Raw genomic sequence first — 18,004 nt, 5'->3', positions numbered from 1 at the left:
CTCTTTAAGCTGTGGTTTAGTTTTGCATTCATGTGTTTCTAGAGCAGTTATTTATGGGGGTGGGTGGGTCTTTCACAGAGGCTCAGGACAAATCCCCTGCATGAAAGTCTACTGTGTGCGTTCAAACAGGTCAAGAGCCAGGCAGGAGGACAATGGACAGAAGCAGCAACGAACTAAAAATAAAAGAACGAATATGAAAAAGCCACCATCTTTTTCTTTTTGACATTTTCCGACTTTCATGCAAGCCAGGACAAAGTTGCTCGTAGCTACTTGTGGATTCAAATACTCTATCGAGTGCTTTGATGAGTTTTTGCAATTTGATTGTCGTCCTGTCAGCCTGTTTCTGTTTTTTTTTTCAATCTAGTGATGGAAAGTAAGAGGGAAATGATGGAGCAATCAATAACTGCTCCGGAAAAATGGCAGAAAGAAATGGCCCGTCACTAAGGACATTTGTGAAGCAGAGGAGTGACATCACCACAAAGGCGACTTATTCTGCTGATCGTTTTGGTGAATAATGATTGAGGCGCGTTAAGAGAAAGGTAGCTGCGTCAGCATGCTTAGGCTGCAAAGGATAAAGCAAAGGTTTACTCCATGCTGAAAAGAGAAGAAAAGAAGCACAACGTTTCGGCTGTGGAGCCTTCTGCTCCATCTTCTTTAGCGATGGTGATGATGTTTACATTGGAAAAACTGAGACACGCATACTGGAGGGGCTTGAACCACCAACTGTTCAGTTAACAGCCAAATGTACTAACCGATTGCACCTGACGGTCTTTTGTGCTCCCTACATTTGCAGGTTTATGGTCAAAGAAAACAATCGTTTGCGCTTCTTGTAGCCAGCAATATTTTTTCACTGACAACCAAGAAATTGATTTCATCTTTCACAAAATGTATGGATTTCTTCAAAAACAAGTTATTCCAGAAAGGAAATGAATTCTTGCATTAAACTGAACAAAGCTGTACATGTTTGTCTGAAATGATACATTTGGCACAACAAGACACGGAGAGAGGCACAGCTGGTATTCAGACCCAGGATCGCCTGCTTACTAGGCGGGCACTTTAAGCCACTAGGGAGCACCGCACTTTTACAGACACTTGGACACATCTGCGCTCGGTGTGCACTTAACATAATCTCTGAGCCCGTTGCCTCTTTCCCGTTTAATAGCAGAACTGACGCCAAGAGAAATGATGAGAAATGGCATTTATCGGGCACTTTTCATGTCCAAGGAGCTCAATGCCCTTGACACCTCCCCAAGGCGACAGAGCTGTGCATTCTTTGGCGACACCATTTTTTCTTTTGTTTAATTTCTATACTTATTGGTAGAATAAAAACGATATGTCATGTACTGTAAGGTAAATGTCTCTTTTCATGGGGAAAGCTAGCACCAGCAAATGTTGTGTTTAGAAGAAGTGATTTAACATGACACGTGACCTAATTTACCGGAGAAAAAGCTCACCCAACAAGCCCTGCTTTACTTCTACAGGAGAGAAGTACTGTAGAGTCTGCAAGATGTTCAGCTGGGTAGCTATGTCAGCATGCCTCGGCTGCAAAGGAACAAGTAATAGGTTTATTGCATGCTGAAAAGAGAAGAACGGAAACACAGCGTTTCAGCTGTGAGGTCTTCTCACACCTGAAGAAGCCTCACACCTGTAAAAGGCTCCATGGTTTTCTTTCTTCTCTTTTCAACATGGAATACACCTATTGTCTGCAAGATGTGACAATTTCATGGTGTTTTGGAAGAAAACCTTTTTTCTTTGAATTCAAAATCAATCGGAATTTCAGCACGACACAACACTTTTTCTGTTTTAAGGAGATGATATTTTAAACCTGATAAAAATAGTAGGAAACACAAGTTTCTTGCTGTGAAAATTTAGATGGGGAAGTGTACTACTAGTAGCAGTGTAGAGCTCTCTGTGGTGGAGTCCAAGCGCATGTTCTATGGGCCAGTGGCGTAATGGATAACGCGCCTGACTTCGGATCAGAAGATTGTAGGTCTGAGTCCTGCCTGGCTCGTGAGGCTTTTAAACCTCTCAGGTTCCTCGGTAACAGGTTGCCGTCATGTATATGAACTATAGAAAAGCATTTGCCACAACCCATAAATTAGCACGCAAGTGCGGGCTAGTTAACACAGAACTGTATGGAGATCATCTCCAGCTCCGAGCTCAATTGCAATGAAAAAACATGCAGAACAGAACTGGAGAGCAGCTGAATTTGTGCTCAGTAGGGTGGGGAGGACTCAGCATTGCTATTGTTCTAATTGGCATGAACTGCAGGGGATCTGAATCAGAACATGTCAGTTAGTTCGATCATTGCGTCAATATGTAGGCCACATTAATACAGAATTATTACTTTGTCTGTCTCGTCTTTGTATATAGCTGAATGTCCCTGACAATTTCATGTTAGTTTTTAAGAACGACATTGGTGCTAATATATACATATATAGCATATAAGGAACACGTAAACGTTTAGTCCATGCTGAAAAGATAAGAAAATCGCCACAACGTTTCATCTTGGAATAAATCTTTACTTGTTGTTTTGCAGCCTACCCATTCTGACCTAACTCCTCCCTTGAAATTCCCTAACAGATAAGGGTACGTAACGGCTCATGCGATGCTCAGTTGCAATTTGTCCCAAAACAAACAAGAACAGCAGCTGAGGGTTTGAGTTTGAACATGCACTGTATTAAAGCAGCTTTTATTTCCATTGATAAATGCTAGATATTCCTACAGAGATTCTCCAGGTGAGTAAGCGATTCCTGTTTCTGTTTCTATTTCTGTTTCATATATATATATACAGTATACAGTGCCTTGCGAAAGTATTCGGCCCCCTTGAACTTTTCAACCTTTTGCCACATTTCAGGCTTCAAACATAAAGATATAAATTTTTTATTTTATGTGAAGAATCACCAACAAGTGGGACACAATTGTGAAGTGGAACGAAATCTATTGGATTTTTGAAACTTTTTTAACTAATAAAAAAATGAAAAGTGGGGCGTGCAAAATTATTCGGCCCCCTTGCGTTAATACTTTGTAGAGCCACCTTTTGCTGCGATTACAGCTGCAAGTCGCTTGGGGTATGTCTCTATCAGTTTTGCACATTGAGAGACTGAAATTCTTGCCCATTCTTCCTTGCAAAACACCTCGAGCTCAGTGAGGTTGGATGGAGAGCGTTTGTGAACAGCAGTTTTCAGCTCTTTCCACAGATTCTCGATTGGATTCAGGTCTGGACTTTGACTTGGCCATTCAAACACCTGGATACGTTTATTTGTGAACCATTCCTTTGTAGATTTTGCTGTATGTTTGGGATCATTGTCTTGTTGGAAGATAAATCTCCGTCCCAGTTTCAGGTCTTTTGCAGACTCCAACAGGTTTTCATCCAGAATGGTCCTGTATTTGGCTGCATCCATCTTCCCCTCAATTTTAACCATCTTCCCTGTCCCTGCTGAAGAAAAGCAGGCCCAAACCATGATGCTGCCACCACCATGTTTGACAGTGGGGATGGTGTGTTGAGGGTGATGAGCTGTGTTGCTTTTACGCCAAACATATCGTTTTGCATTGTGGCCAAAAAGTTCGATTTTGGTTTCATCTGACCAGAGCACCTTCTTCCACATGTTTGGGGTGTCTCCCAGGTGGCTTGTGGCAAACTTTAGACGAGACTTTTTATGGATATCTTTGAGAAATGGCTTTCTTCTTGCCACTCTTCCATAAAGGCCAGATTTGTGCAGTGTAAGACTGATTGTTGTCCTATGGACAGACTCTCCCACCTCAGCTGTAGTTCTCTGCAGTTCATCCAGAGTGATCATGGGCCTCTTGGCTGCATCTCTGATCAGTCTTCTCCTTGTCTGAGCTGAAAGTTTAGAGGGACGGCCAGGTCTTGGTAGATTTGCAGTGGTCTGATACTCCTTCCATTTCAAGATGATCGCTTGCACAGTGCTCCTTGGGATGTTTGAAGCTTGGGAAATCTTTTTGTATCCAAATCCGGCTTTAAACTTCTCCACAACAGTATTACGGACCTGCCTGGTGTGTTCCTTGGTCTTCATGATGCTCTCTGCGCTTTCAACAGAACCTTGAGACTATCACAGAGCAGGTGCATTTATACAGAGACTTGATTACATGCAGGTGGATTCTATCTATCACCATCAGTCATTTAGGACAACATTGGATCATTCAGAGATCCTCGCTGAACTTCTGGAGTGAGTTTGCTGCACTGAAAGTAAAGGGGCCGAATAATTTTGCACGCCCCACTTTTCATTTTTTTATTAGTTAAAAAAGTTTCAAAAATCCAATAGATTTCGTTCCACTTCACAATTGTGTCCCACTTGTTGGTGATTCTTCACATAAAATAAAAAATGTATATCTTTATGTTTGAAGCCTGAAATGTGGCAAAAGGTTGAAAAGTTCAAGGGGGCCGAATACTTTCGCAAGGCACTGTATATATATATATGTTACATGTGTCTCTGCAATAGTATAAATGTGTTATACACTATCAGGGGCTGCTTTTTTGTGCACCTCATCTACAACAAGGGTTTTTTTCATTTATGTTTGTGGACCTTCACCATTTGAGGAAGTGAGTTAGATAAGAAAGTTACAGGTATGGTGAGCAATGACTGACAAAGGCACGTACTGCGTATTCCTTACAGAAGAGTAAGCAATTTGTTCTAAAAAACACCAGCTAAAGTCAAACATCGTTAGCAATCTTATTACTTAAATAGAATTAACATCAATAAACTGTAAGGTGCTGGTACATGCGAGTAGATTTGATCTTCTATTAAACAAAAATGCAATTACAGCTCTAAAAAGGTCAACCTAGACTTCTGTAACAGATCTGTTCAGGTCATCGCTGTTCCTCTGACCTTGTGAGTCTTTGGAATTTTAAAAGTGTATTTTGCTTGCCTTTCATGTGGTCTGTGTACAAGTCACTGTGGCGTATGCGGTCCTACACAGCCTTGCTATAGACGTGACGAGCCTCCGCTATGTTGCAATGGAGAACAGGTTCAGTACGGAGCTGCCGAGAAAATTCAGCTGGAAAGCTCGTTGTAGAAAAGCATCGGTATCTGTGTCCAGCGGCAAAGCGTCCTTCGTGGGTGCTGAAGAATCGATTTCACAGGCTGCGGGTCCAGGCGATTTAGAGTGTTAAAGGTCCCAGCGAAAACAAAACAGCGCTGGTCCTTTTTCATGCACGCACGAGAGCAAATGCAAAGGACACCATAGTCGGCAGGATTTGAACCTGAGCAGGGAGACCCAAACAGATTTAAAGTTTGTTGCCTTAACCACTTGGCCACGATTACAGTGAATATGCCAGCTGTTGGCTTCTTGCTACAATCGAACAGGGAGTGCGAGGCGGCGGCGGTGGCGGCGGCGGCGGCAACTTTTTTCAAGTTCGCTCTCCGTTTAAGAAACCTTTTACGCCATACGTGTAAGCAGACACACACCTCAGAGTACTTAAGGGTGGCTTCAAGTTGGAATGATAAAGTCTCCCCGTTCGGACATGAAAATAGAACTTTCTTAGACAGAAAGAAATCAACAACGGAGACATGTGGACGACGATTTCAGTCACTGCACTTTGAATAGCATTTTTACTCGAGTTACAGGAGATGCACGAATGGCCCTTGACCTACGCTCTTACGAATGCCTTGGAACATTCAAAGAGAACAGCCCTCAAGTCATGCGGTTTATTATAATGCTGTTGCGTGTCGAGGCAGTATTTGACTCCGTCCTACCGTTGAGACACGGGGCGTACTGTAAATGAACTGCACCTGACAGCTTTAGAAAAACACCTGGGCTCAGTACGGTGCTGAGAGCTCAGCGTTGCTGTTGTTCTAATTAGCACGCACTGCATCGGCTATGACCCGAACTTTTCAATTATTCCGATCAGTAAGTCAACACGTAGTCCACATGAAAGGTAGAAATATTCTCTTGTCTGTCTCTTGTTTTTATAGAACTGAATGTCCCTGACAATGTACTGTTAGTTTTAATTGAAGAACGGCATCTGTGTTCAAATATACCAGACAAGTTTACGTAACTGCTCATGCAACACTCAGTTGTAATTAGTCAAGAAATAAAGTCGAACAACAGCTGCGAGTTTGATTCTGAACGTATGAGATTGCAGCGCCTTTTACTTCCATTGACAAATGATAGATATTCGAAGAGAAATCCTTCAGACCAGCAAGCAAACCCACGGCTATTTCGGTTTTCTATCTAGGCAACGTTGGTGTCTGCAATAGCATACATGAAAGGGTGATGCAATTTCTGTGGCTACATTTGTTGCACGTCATGCACAGTAAGAGTGTTTCTAACACCAAATAAAAAGTCAACAATTAGCGATCACGCCTTCTCCTCAGTTAACCCACTGAAACCTTGCTGTTAACAGTTCTTTACTGCGTGCTTTACGAGCACCTACATATTGTGTCGGTTCTTTCAGCTTTATTCATTAGGTTTTCAAAGGCATAAGTAGAGCACCAGAGGTGCGAACACAAAGTGTGTGGTTACCTGAAGAATTGATTTCCATGGCAGCGGGGACAAGCGATTTAGCGTTTTTATAGCACGAGGAAAGGAGAAGCGGCACTACGCCTTTTCAGCGAAGGCACAAAGCGACGTGCGGCAGACGCCGTAGTCGGCAGGATTCGAACCTGCGCGGGGAGTCCCCAATGGATTTCGAGTCCATGGCCTTAACCACTCGGCCACGACTACAGCGAGTTCGCCGCTGCCGCATTCCTCCTATAATCTAACACGGAGTGCGAGGTGGCTGCGGAAACTTTTTCAAAGTCGCTCTCCGTTAAAAAAAAAAATACCTTTCACAAAATACGTGCCGGCAGACAGACACGCCTCAGAGGGTTTAAGGTTGGCTTCACGTTCAAATGATAAAGTCTCCCCGTCCAGATGTCAAAATGCAACTTTGGCAGACAGAAAAAACATCAACAAACCACAAATGTGGACAAGGATTTTACAAGCTGCACCACACTGCACTTTCAAAAGCATTTACATTCGTGTTAGACGCAGGAATTGCCTTTGATTTGCGCGCTTACGAACGCCATAGAAAACGAAACAAAACTAAAGCCTTCAGCTCTTGCATTTGATTATAATGCCGTTACGTGTCGAAGCAGTAATTTACGTCATCCCACCACTGCAACACGGGGAATAGAGGGAAATGAGCACAAGGTGAGATATTTTTAATCTGTAAGGCTTCTGTAGTTTCTTTTTGAAATCATTGTTACAACATATTATGTAAAAGCATGTTGAAAAGAATCTACCTGCATTCCAGCGGCCCTGAGCAAGAGGCCGCTGTCCAGGAGGAAGAGATGCCAGAGGCTGCTCTAGAAACTGAAACAGAAGCGGATAAGGAAGGGGAAGATGTGAGCTCTGAAGAACTCTATCAGCAGTAAGACTTTTTATTTTTCAGATGTATCTATTTTTTACTAAAATTCTATTTGTCTTATAGGTATAAAATGTTTAAACCGGTGTTTTATATCCTTACAGGCCCTGAGTAGTTAAAAAGTATCAGCAGGCCGGAAGAGAGTGGCCCAAGCTGGACTCTATAGAAAGCACTCCCTGGATGCTCCTCTCCTGATTGGATTCAAACAGTACCTTACCAAGGATCTGGGAGTGGCAAATTATTCTCAGGAGGTATTTATTTTTTAAAGGCATTAAAAATTAAGCAATGGTATCTTCATTGTAAATGTTTTTGTTTCTTAGCTTAAAATTCACCCATGTGAAATGATGTCAGCCATAAACATCATGACTCTATATTTCCTACCTGAATCTATTCTACTTAAATTATTACATTATACACAATTTGAGTTCATTTTAAAAAGTAAAAGGTAATGAAAGGAATGCATTTTCATAAGAAAGATAATACCGATATGCATGTGATAATCTTCCTTATATCATGTAGTGCGTCATTTGGACACTTTGTGGGCTTGAAATACAAAGAAAATCATGTTCTATGGTACAAGATAAATACCAAACTTAAGCTTTTATTTTAATTAGATTTGTTTATAAAGCATAAGCAATCATTTATTACATCGCTTCTTGAATTAAATCTTTTGACAAGAGGTAAGACTTCTATTTTACATTTAAACCCATGTTTAGCTGTGTTTTTTAGATTTAACTGAACCAATTTCTGTGTGTGATAATGTCCTTGAATTCTGACAACATCACACTAAATTACATGATATAAAACAGCTAATGTTTCTAGAGATAAAGTTTCTGGGATGCTTCTAATTACTTTTTATTACCAGGGACAGTTTAATTCACCTTGTACAGTACTGAAAGACCAAGATGCTTTTTTTAAAAGTTATTTAACATTTTATAGAACTTTGTCTACTATGGCAACATGATGAGCTTGGTGAAACTTGGAAAAATACTGCTTGGCCACTTATCTTAATATAAAGATAGGATAAAGGTTTATCTTTTGCACCTACCTGACCCCCAGGGAAGGCCAATGCTTTCTAAGTTGATGGTTCCCTACAGTAGACTGTACCTTATCTTCAAAGATAATGTATATTGACCCAAATCAGTTTTGGAATCCAATCTACTGACAAGATGGAGCACATCCTTTTTTCAGGATTTTAGCATCATACGTTTGGTATATTTAGTCCCTAATGCTGAAAGAAATGATCATAGAACATTTGGACACTTTGTGGGCTTGAAATACAAAGAAAATCATGTTCTATGGTACAAGATAAATACAAAACTTAAGCTTTTATTTTAATTAGATTTGTTTATAAAGCATAAGCAATCATTTATTACATTAATATATGTGAAAATAACATTTTAGCATCATACGTTTAGTATATTTAGTCCCTAATGCTGAAAGAAATGATCATAGAACATGACATCTAACCTTACCTGTGGCGTCTTTAATCCCTATTGCTCAATGCACGGTGAAAGCATTACATACATGTGTCTGACAATGAGGAATGGGCCCCTGAGACAGTCATTTGCATGTTTCACAAACGATCGTATATTACTAGAGATTCTGTTTGGGATTCAGATGTGCATTCGGACAGCAATCCCTTTCAAGAAATGATATGTTCTGGATGAGGTCAAAGGTGATGGAACACTGTATTTAGGATGTGTTTGCAGTGATTGTGTGTCTCCTGCTTCAACGCAGTGATATATAGATGTGCTCCTGTAATTTATTGGTACATGCCCAGGGCAGTAAGCAGTCTGAGGATTTATTTCCAGACGGCATAGAGCAGTGAAGCAGTGAAGTAGTGCAACACACTGGATCATTATATTATTAGAATCTATTCTACTTAAATTATTACATTATACACAATTTGAGTTCATTTTAAAAAGTAAAAGGTAATGAAAGGAATGCATTTTCATAAGAAAGATAATACCGATATGCATGTGATAATCTTCCTTATATCATGTAGTGCGTCATTTGGACACTTTGGACTGTGGGCTTGAAATACAAAGAAAATCATGTTCTATGGTACAAGATAAATACAAAACTTAAGCTTTTATTTTAATTAGGTTTGTTTATAAAGCATAAGCAATCATTTATTACATTAATATATGTGAAAATAACATTTTAGCATCATATTATTACATACAGGTCTCTAGCTTCAACACAGTGAGATATATATATGCTCAGTAATTTTTTGGTACATGCCCAGGGCAATAATCAGAATGAGGATTTATTTTCAGACGGGCTACAGGTAGTCTTGTGAAATACTTCAACACACTGGATCGCAGATTTAGACCCCCTGCACTCTTACTCCTTAAAAACCAAAGAAATGAAGATATGTAGCAATCACATTGTAACAGGGGTGACAGTGACTTAATGCTTATACTAGTGGACTTCTGGTACCTTTAGGGTACGGTGTTCCCTGAAGGGCTCTCAAACCCCGCATTTCAGATGCCTAGCTGTATCGCTGATGTGTTGCACCTCAGAATCACTTTTAAACCTTACCTCTGCTATCTTTAATCCCTATTGCTCAACGCATGGTGAAAGTATTGCATAAATGTGTCTGAAAATGAGCAATGGGCACCTGAGAGTCATTTTCCTGTTCCACATGCAATTTCAACATTTTCCTTGAGAGGTGTCAAGCCAGCAAGCCACTGCTGTGGTTCAGTGGCCAGTGTGGAGTTCAGTGGCCCTGTTGTACACAGAAAGCACATTGAGCTCCTTGGACATGAAAAGTTCCAGATAAAAGCCATTTGTCACCCTTTCTCTTGGTGTTGATGTTGCTATTATATGTAAAGGTGGCAACTTGCTCAGCGAGCAGGCGGAGCACACACCGAATGCAGATGTGTCTGAGTGGTGTGTCCAAGTGGCTGTCAAAGGACAGCTCTCCTGGGGCACCGTGGCTTAGTTGCTTAAAGTGCCTGTCTAGTAAACAGGAGACCCTGGCTCCGAATCCCAGCGGTGCCTTTTTTGTTCTTTCTTCTCGAACAGAACTGGTCATTATGGACAACCGCCTACGGCTAGACTTAATTAAATGCAAGCATTCATTTCCTGTCTTGAACGACTTGTTTTTCTTATAATGGATGCAACTTGCAAAACATGAAATACAAACCTTGCTAATCAGCACTCGAGGCTGGCAAAAAAAAAAAGAAGTCAGCAATGTTTTTTTCTTTAACCTTAACCCTTCTAATGGAGAAGAGTTAAACGACCGAGTCTATGCAGCTTAAACGGTCCGCACGTCGGGTTCTTAGCTGAAAGGGTGGTAAATCACGCTCACCCCAGTCCTTAATCTTTTAAAGAGGATACAAAATTGAACCTACAGATGCAGCCATTCAAAATGGGTGAGGTATTTCACGGCATACCGCGACACGCCCACCGGGGTATCACGCGGTATCACGTGTGTCATGTGACTAGCTATCCGGCGTCGCCTTGTAAAACCGCCAGGGGGAGCTTAACCTCTCATGTATAGCATTCGAGCCTTTAATTTTGAACTGTGTATTACAGCATGTTAATCATCAGTCATTCAAATGTTGGTATATTTTATGAAAGCAAGACTGCTCAGTTGGACAAAAGTACACAACCTACCTTTATCAGAAATATTTATGCATCAAAACCTTTACTGAAGATATTACTAATAGTATTAATAATGGATGACTTTGGACAAGCTGTATACTCAAAGTATAATTTCTTTAGCACATTTGTACAAGCACTTGGAATCTGTCCAAGCCATACTTTGTCAGGCATTTTGTTTTACTTCAACGGGGCATAAAAACTTCCTTGCTTTTAACAGGGCGTTTCATAATTTCTAGCTACGAGAATGATTTAAAATGCGACACCTATCATTCAACTAGAGCTTAAAATATCACAAGGAAAAATACACACCGGTATTCCATTTCTCCCTAAACATTGTAAGCTTCGAAGTCTTTAACTAACGTGATACCGGATACGTCAACAAGCATACTTTTAGAATTTGATTAAAAGGGAATATAATATGGAATCGCGTATCTAAAGAATTTAATAACGGTATGATTATATCCGTGTACTGCGGCAGAGCTATGTAGGGCTGTTTCGCCTACCTGGTCATGCGAGCTGTCTTGTAGCCTACTGGTCTAGGTGCGTGACTACCAACTGGCAGGTTGTGTGTTCGAATCCAGCTGGTGCTGGACTTTTCATTTTTATTTATTTATTTTTTAATCGCGTAACATAAACATATTGCCGTATGCAAACTGTACTGTATACAGTATGTATATGTATATTTAATGTCTTAACTGTGCCCGTTTAATTGAATTTAAAAAAAATATTTAACACGAACATTAAGCTGTTTACATCTTCCGCCTGAGAATAGTCACCCGTTGCTACCCAACGCAGAATGGTGATTGGCTGACACCATCTGACACCCCTCTGATTGGAGAAAAAAGACGTGCTGGTGTGCTATACCAGGAAGAGGATTTCTTTCTATTCAAAACGTGTATTTTAAAAGTTTAAGAAGTAAAAACCTTACAGCGTACACAGATTTCTAAACTGATCAGGATCGTTATCTTTGTCTTATGCATAATAATGTTCACCGCTCTGTCCAGCAAATTAATAATAAACTTTATTTTATATAGCGTTTTAAACGAATAAGTAATTAGATTGCTCATAAACCTAATCACTTGCTTTTTCTTTTTATTTAGGCTCAGATTTCAACTATAGATCGTATTATTAATAACCATAATAACAACCAACCAACAAAAACAACCATATAAACATAATGGTGGTGCTGGACCTTCCAGTTTTATTTATTTATTTTTTAATCGCGTAACATAAACATATTACCGTATGCAAACTGTACTGTATACAATATGTATATGTATATTTAATGTCTTAACTGTGCCCGTTTAAGTATTGAATATTCATATCTAATTTTACCACTGAAGGGAAATCTTAACATACAGTATATGGCTGGTCTCGGTACTTTAAAGAAAAAAATACACACCAGTATTCCATTTCTCCCTAAACATTGTAAGCTTCGAATGAAACCACTAAATAAAGACATAAATATAGAAATCTTAAGATTTGTTTTATTTAATGTTGGTAGCAGGATGAACTGTCAGAGTGTATATTTTGTCGCAAAGTTGCTACAAGATGTTAACAGTGAAAAAGGTATTTAGAAATGAGTTATTTCAAGATGAAAAAGAAAACATGGTTTAATTACGACCAGAATCGGTCTTGAGATATTTTTAACTTGATTTACAGTATTTGAGAGGTATGTCTTAACACCGATACTACAGTGCTTAAGTACTGCTCACGTATATGTTTCTAGGTTTATATTATGCATTTCATACGGCCATATTACTTTTGAGCAACTAATAAGAAGCGCTAAACGGTATGCGTTTTAGTTTCGTTTTGTGCTGGAACCCGTGGATTGATTAGAGATATCAAGTACATACAAGTCATTTTTTAAATGTTGTAGTTCGTCTTGAAAAAATGTTACGAGTACATCATCTATCAACAATTAGGTTCTGTTTCCATATTGCGGATTTTGGTTAGGTACAGTATTATCAAATCCAGTGGCGCTGTGTGTTACTTTACTGAGTCCCAATCTGTGATTGAAACCTGTAAAACCGGTTTAATTCGTCACAGCCAGCACTCTTCAGGTGTGAGGGTCTTCTGCTCAGAATGAAACGCTAAAATGTTTGTGTATATTCTAATGGTAGTGGGGGCAGGGTGTGTGGGAACAGGTTTGTTCTTCACACCTGAAAAATTTCTCTGAAAGGATTTTCTTCGCAGTTAACCGATCTTGTTACAGCATGTTACAGTTTACTATTATTAACCATATTAATTTTAAGTGCTTAATGTAAAATCTTGTAAAAATATATTTTCATTGTTCAAATATACATTAATATACATTAAGTCTGACTATCATATAATAAGTTAAATACAAAACTAAAGAAAAAATAGGGTTAAATATAATTCAAAATATTTTGCTAACAATGTTAACTGTTTATGAATAATAAAATGTATTAACTAAGGAGTAGGATGGCACAGTTGTTAGTATGTTTTTTGTTTTGTTTCTTTTTCATAAATACAACAGTAGTACCTGATGTCTCAGTGGCTTTCAAAATTAAATTATGCATGCAAACCTGTGAACTAGAAAGATAACTAAGATTTTAATACTAATTAAATGACCGCGGACACTTCCCACCCCCTCTACATTCTCAGAGTAGAACAGACTAACCTTCTAATGAAAGACGGTCCACCCCCCACGGACAGGAAAAGTGCCCACAGGCACTTAAACTTAATATGGTCAGTAACGGTAAACAGTAACATGGTAAGAAGGAGCACGTACAAACGTTTTCGAAATAACCACATGTAAGACTCTGATCCTAAAAATGTTTAGGGAGAAAGTGGAATACTGGTGTGTATTTTTTCTTTAAACTACCAATACCAGCCATATACAGTCTGTAAAGTAGGGATTTCTATATGTCTTTATTTAGTGTTTACATCAGTGACAAAGGCTAAACTTTTAGCTTCAGTAACGTGTACATATCTCCCCTTTTTATAAAACGACATGGTTGAAAACTGTTCCAGAGCCACTGTTGTTTCATCAGTGAAAAGTACATCATGAAATGCCTCTCCCTGTTCAATCCACTGGAAAAAAGAAAAGGAGCATAAAGCTTCTGATGGTCATAAACGATATTCATTTAGGAGCAGCATCAGAGGTATGTTTTTAACTGCACTGCATTGGAGAGAATACCATAGTGTGTTTTTTTTTTACTCCCTGGCGGAAACTGGCTTCCAGAAGAATCAGTATGGCTCAGAGATTAAATAAAACTTCACAGACATTAACGAAGAGCATAACGCGTGTACTGTATACACTGCAAGTACTGTACAACCCAACTCTCTGCAGGAGTGCTGGCTGTGACGAATTGAACCGGTTTCACGGGTATTTTCAAAGTAGGAGGCGAGATTTCCAGCGAAAGACACCCCCCCCCCAAAAAAAACCCAGTAAATACAGTACTTACTAGTTAAAGGCTAGGCTCCCGACTACGGCGAAAGGAACCCTTCTTTCATTAGAAGACAATGAACATATTTTAGCCCTGAATGAATTAATAGCAAACATGGTTTACATAAAAGACATTTTTCCAAGAAAGTTTAGCCTTAGTCACTAATGAAACCACTAAATAAAGACATAAATAGAAAAATCTTAAGATTTTTAAAATACATGACTTTGCTAAAATTTATTTGAAAATAAAAACAATTACAACCGCCAGGGGAGAGAGAGAACAGGGGAGGGATGTTGGTTTTGCATAAGGGGCGGGGCTATGTTTGGGTATGTTTGGGAATGTGTAGTTACATGTTCTGGCTGTTTGTGAATTATCGTTGTTGAGTATGGAGTGTTGTGGTATTGATTTTTTGTAATGCTTTATGTTGAAAATTGAGGTGGATTTTGTTTATGATAAACAGGATAAACTGGGATGGGAGGAAGGTTTGGTTTTGCATAAGGGGCGGGATTATGATAATTGGAGGACTTTGCGAGTGTAAAATGGTTTGATTATTTGATTTTGTATTGTGGTTGTTATCTATGTTTTTGGTTGGTATTATGTTTATATGGTTGTTTTTGTTGGTTGGTTGTTATTATGGTTATTAATAATACGATCTATAGTTGAAATCTGAGCCTAAATAAAAAGAAAAAGCAAGTGATTAGGTTTATGAGCAATCTAATTACTTATTCGTTTAAAAAACTATATAAAATAAAGTTTATTATTAATTTGCTGGACAGAGCGGTGAACATTATTATGCATAAGACAAAGATAACGATCCTGATCAGTTTAGAAATCTGTGTACGCTGTAAGGTTTTTACTTCTTAAACTTTTAAAATACACGTTTTGAATAGAAAGAAATCCTCTTCCTGGTATAGCAAACCAGCACGTCTTTTTTCTCCAATCAGAGGGGTGTCAGATGGTGTCAGCCAATCACCATTCTGCGTTGGGTAGCAACGGGTGACTGTTCTCAGGCGGAAGATGTAAACAGCTTAATGTTCGTGTTAAATAATTTTTTAAAATTAAAATTCATTCTATACAGCAATCGTATATTTGGGTACCGTTTCATAAAACTTTCATGCTTAAAATGTTTAGGGAGAAATGGAAGACTGGTGTGTATTTTTTCTTTAAACTACCAAGACAAGCCATACACGGTACAGTTTACATACATACAGTAATGTTTATGTTCCTAAATTAATATCGTTTATGACCTTCAGATGCGTTATGCTCCTCTTCTTTTTATGCTCAGCTACTAAAATTTCCCTTTAGTGGTAAAATCCATATAAATATTCAAAACTAAGCGGATTAAAATGTGCACAGTAAAGACATTAAATTATTAAATCTTTGCACTACCAACCAATGCACCACGAGTGCCCCTGTCGGTCATTTTGGCCAGCCAATCACTTGCCCTGCGGTACCCTCCGGTGCCCCGCGGTGGCTTGTGGGTAGGTTACCGTACCGCGGGTTTTTACCGCGCATTTTGAATGGCTGCATCTGTAGTCGCCACATCACATATATCCTGTTCAACGATAAAAAGGTAACGTCTATCCTCGCTCCAGAGTCAATCTCACGTTGAGGGCATATTTTTTTCCACTTTACCATGAGTCCGGCTCGGCTGCACAGAGGCGAGAGCAGAGCAATGAGGTCACGGGGACAGGGGAGTCACACGCTGGCTGTTTGAACACGGGGAAGATCACTGAGGGATCCACAGTATGTGGACCCTCCGTGCGCCATCAGTCCACACTCCGGACTCTGAATCCTGCCATCCGAGTTAAGATCTCGGCGGAACCTGAGGCGCAGTTCCTTCTTAAAACGTAATCTGGTGAGCATTTCTAGAATCGTACTTGTATAGATGCAGCCTTTAATGTGTTGCTAGGTTAAAATTGATGACTTCTTGAACTTCAGTAGGCAACTGCCCTCTTGAGTTCGGATTTAATTTCTTTATTACAGGGGCGCTTTTATGAAGACAGAGTCATGTTCAGGTACTTTGCTTGATGGAGGAAGCTCATTTCGGACTCTGTGATCTGCTCACCTGGAAAGGTCTGCTGTACTACTACAAGAGAGAAGTAGAGTCTGGAAGAAGGGACAATTTTATGATGCTTTGGAAGATAATGTTTTTTTTTTCTTTGAAATCGAAATGAATCAGAATATCAGTGCAAAAGACAAACTCTTGGTTTGGTTTAAAGAGATATGGTTTTAAAACAGACAAAATGTTGAAAACAGGTGTTTCTTACTTTTGGAAAAGAATGGACCGGGGGTAATATTTTACTAGTTGCAGTACTGATCTCACTGGGTTACAGTCCTGCAGTATCACACCAGGGCCAGTGGTGCAATGGATAACGCGTCTGACTACGGTTCAGGAGATTGCAGGTTCGACTCCTGTCTGGCTCGGGTCGTTTTTAAACGCATCGGGCTACTCCCTAAGTAGTCTGTGCTACTTACTGCATTGTAATCGTACCCAGTAAGAGATTTCCTTCATGTAAATGAACTGCACCTGACAGCTTTAGAAAAACACCTGGGCTCAGTACGGTGCTGAGAGCTCAGCGTTGCTGTTCTAATTAGCACGCACTGCATCGGCTATGAGCCCGAACTTTTTAATTATTCCGATCAGTAAGTCAACACGTAGTCCACATGAACGGTAGAAATATTCTCTTGTCTGTCTCTTGTTTGTATAGAACTGAATGTCCCTGACAATGTACTGTTAGTTTTAATTGAAGAACGGCATTTGTGTTCAAATATACCAGACAAGTTTATGTAACTGCTCATGCGACACTCAGTTGTAATTAGTCAAGAAATAAAGTCGAACAACAGCTGCGGGTTTGATTCTGAACGTATGAGATTGCAGCGCCTTTTACTTCCATTGACAAATGATAGAGATTCGAAGAGAGATCCTTCAGACCAGCAAGCAAACCCACGGCTATTTCGGTTTTCTATCTAGGCTACGTTGGTGTCTGCAATAGCATACGTTGGTGCCGCAGGCTTTGGGAGGAAAACCTGCAGGATGGAAAGGTGATCTATAGCCTCATCTCTAGAGATGTTTTGTTGCTGTGGCATGTGTGTGACCCATATTAAAAAAAAACAGTTTGTAAAACGAATATCGAAGCTGCCTCTAAATCTGCAAATGAAGATAAGTCGATAAACCACTTGTTTTTCGTATAACTAGACATATATTCATTTGTTACTGATTTCATTCATTGAGCACGGATACAATAGAGGTACAGCAATTCACTGTTTGACATGTCTGGTACAGAACCTACAGAACCTAGCAATCAGAAAACGGGTGAAACTGTCTTTAGACTCAGCATACAGTACCGAGGCCCCCCATGACCAAATAAAGGCTAACCTCGATAATCAGCCTAAAGAACGCAGACTACAGCAAAACGACTGACTTTGAAAAGGGAATGAACCTCCGGAAGGAGTAGTGGAACTAGCTTGAGATGTTTTTCCGGACCCCTAACTAAAAGCCACCGAGAACCAGCAGCGGCGTCGACTCCTTTCGAACCGGGATCCTTCCGCAGCCACGCAGTTCGTGGTGTCCTAACCCTCCCGTATCTGATTTTGGACCAAGCAC

The 18,004-nt window shown here is 39.7% G+C and overlaps 1 non-coding gene across 1 annotated transcript; it reads right to left on the bottom strand.

The window, feature by feature from the left end:
- Positions 1-6,605: 6,605 nt before the first annotated feature.
- trnas-cga (transfer RNA serine (anticodon CGA)) lies at positions 6,606-6,687 on the bottom strand. Its single transcript has one exon. It is a non-coding gene; the product is annotated as a tRNA-Ser (tRNA).
- Positions 6,688-18,004: the final 11,317 nt, after the last annotated feature.

The sequence above is a fragment of the Lepisosteus oculatus genome, unplaced genomic scaffold, assembly GCF_040954835.1.
Source record: "Lepisosteus oculatus isolate fLepOcu1 unplaced genomic scaffold, fLepOcu1.hap2 HAP2_SCAFFOLD_60, whole genome shotgun sequence".
Lineage (NCBI taxonomy): Eukaryota > Metazoa > Chordata > Actinopteri > Semionotiformes > Lepisosteidae > Lepisosteus > Lepisosteus oculatus.
Note: the sequence above shows the minus strand (reverse complement) of the source record. Positions and strands in the feature narration are given on the sequence as shown.